Genomic DNA, 2,695 nt, shown 5'->3' with positions numbered 1-2,695 from the left:
GTTTTATGCCAGCAGGGGTTATATCACCTATTTGATGTATTCTTTGAATAAAATTTAGGAATTACAGTTGGAATGCTGGTATAAATACCTATGAGTCTCACTATAAGAAACCCCAGTCTAAAAAGAGCCAGATTTAGGTATCCGAGTGGCTGTAAGTTAATTCAGGGATCTAATGGAGTTGAGTAAATGTAAGATGTGTGTGTTTTTTCCTAGATAAAGTAGAAGATTCAAACATAATTTTAGAAGGTAAGTTAATTTTATAGAGATGGTTTTACTTTTCAAATTAAAAATATGTTTACGTATTAGCAGGTGTTTATTGAGTACTTTTAAATCTCTCTACCGTGCTCAGGGGGTAGGAGGACGGGAGTGAATAGGACAGAATTCTTGTTTTCATTGGGGTTGGCATTCTAGTGGCCAGACAGAAGGTGAATAATTAAAGATTATGCAAAGTGCAATAACAGATGAGAACAGGATGGTAGGATAGAAAATGAGTGGCGAGAGTGAGGAGGGCTGGTTCAAATTTCATGCGAAGGGGTTAGCCATAGGCAGAGATGGGTCGAAAGTTGGGTCCTTTATGTTATTCGGCTGAGAAAATTTGGGGGAATTACGTGAGGTGCCCGGGTGGAGGCGTCAAGTAGGGGCTGGATGTGCCGTCCGAACCAGGCGGGCCGGAGCCGAGGTGGATGTTGATGTCTGGGAGCCACCATCCTGAGGGTGCCGGTCACTTCGCGGAAGCAGCTAAGACCGTTTTGGAGGTGACCGCGGAGAGAGAAGACGAGCAGCCTGAGGCTGAGCTCTAAGGAAGCCGGCGGTTGCGAGGTTTGGTGGAGCAGGAAACCACGAGGCAGGAAGAAAACCAGTGGAGAAGAAGGCGAAAGTGCAGCCGTGCGGAGGGAACGCGCTCCGCTCCTGCCGCCGCGTTGCGGGACTGAGGACTGTGCTCGCATTTGGCATGTGGAGGTGGTTGGTGATCTGAGCAAAAGCTATTTGAATAAATTTATGGGAGCGAAAGCCATACTGTCCTGGAGTAAGGAAAAGTCAGCTGTATCAATAGGCAGCTCTTTCAGATGTGATGATGTAATCATCGATTTCTTTTTTTAAAATCCTCTTATTACATCATTACCAAAATAAACGTTTTTCTTAGTTTAACAGCAGTGATGAAAGTAACAGTGGAAATGATACTTTATGATACGTCCAATCTTTTCAAATGTACCTAAAATGACAATAGTAAAAGAAATTCTGAGAAAAAGTATTGGTAAAGTTGGTAAAGTGCTAATATGTCTCTAAATTATTAAGAATGAAATAAATAGGCAAACCCTTAACAAGGCAGTCACCACGCAGAAAGCTGGTCGACTCTCAAGGTACTACTGGTAAAAAAGGAACTATGCCGGAATATTAATAGTGATTAGTGGGAATATGTATGATTTTTTTTTGTTTCCTTTTTACTTTTGTATAAACTATTTACAAATCTTTCATTTTGAGCATGTATCATTCTTATAATTAGAAGCAAGTTCATGCCAGAAGAAAAATGATTAAAGTAGCTGCATAAATATTTTGAGTTTTAGAAAATGCTATTAACAGTCCCACCTTTCACCAAAGCCTGTTGCAAGTGTTAAGGAGCAAAGCGAAAGCTGATGTGCTCTTCTTTCTAGGTTGAGGTGCCGCCACCTGGGTTGTTAGGTATGAAGATTCTACTACCCAATGTAATTTTATAAAGCAAATCAGATCAATATGTCATTGTATCAGTGGGTGGTGCGATCTTTCTCTTTGGTTATAAGTAGGTTGAAGCAATCAGAGAAAAAGACAAGATGTTAAAAATTCACATCCACATTTTTGACTAGTCTTAGACTATGTCATCTTGAATATTTTCGTAAAACTTTGTTGATAATAGTGACTTATTTTTACGATTCTATTTCATTTTCTTTTGTTCACATGAAAATTAGAGTTGTGAGTTAAAACATTAAAACATTTATTTAAGAAGAAACAAGGTGCTTTAAATATCTTTCCTCAGTTCTGTCAATTCTCATACACATTGTGGGTTTTAGTTTCTGTCTCTCTTGCTGAGCAGTGAGGTTCGAGGTTAGGCAGGCAGCCTGTTGTACAGAACACTTGAAAAATGTACAACATTTTACAAAGTTATAGCTAATTTTTCTTTGTTGCGATGGTGTAAAAACCTGTTCTTTTTATAATGATTGCAATTGAATCCCCCCCCCAAAAACATCCGTAAAAATAATCACTGTAACTTAAATACCGGCAATCCATATTTGAAATACTGGTCAGCAACATGTAATGGATTGTAACTCTATTATTTATTTTAGAAGTACGTGTGCCTCCAGCAGAAGAACAGCAGGAAATACCACCAGGTATGTGATAGTTCATCAAATGTGTTGCTTTTTCCTTTTTTGTTTAATTTAAAATATGGTGTTGATATTCACACCAGCTGTGTGAACTAAATCTGTGAAGAGTAAAAGTCTCGAGACACAAGGATTAATTATACCTCAACTTAAAAAGAAAATTTTCTGTGTTTTGATCAGGTGAGCCAAAGTAATGGAAACTACATATCAGATTCACTCTAGCACGTATTTGTTGCCCTAGAATTAGAGGAGTGTTCGTGATCAAAGGACATGTGAGTTTTGCCATTACAGATGCAGGTAGTAGTAGTAGAAGTTAGGTTTTTATTTTCTTCCTTTTTTTT

The 2,695-nt window shown here is 38.4% G+C and overlaps 1 long non-coding RNA gene across 1 annotated transcript; it reads left to right on the top strand.

Annotated features, from left to right (window-relative positions):
• Positions 1–17: 17 nt before the first annotated feature.
• Positions 18–2,363, top strand: LOC111734836. Its single transcript, XR_002778606.1, has 2 exons — positions 18–246; positions 2,319–2,363. It is a non-coding gene; the product is annotated as an uncharacterized LOC111734836 (long non-coding RNA).
• Positions 2,364–2,695: the final 332 nt, after the last annotated feature.

The sequence above is a fragment of the Pteropus vampyrus genome, unplaced genomic scaffold, assembly GCF_000151845.1.
Source record: "Pteropus vampyrus isolate Shadow unplaced genomic scaffold, Pvam_2.0 Scaffold7432, whole genome shotgun sequence".
Classification (NCBI taxonomy): domain Eukaryota; kingdom Metazoa; phylum Chordata; class Mammalia; order Chiroptera; family Pteropodidae; genus Pteropus; species Pteropus vampyrus.
This window is presented reverse-complemented; position numbering and strand designations above follow the sequence as displayed.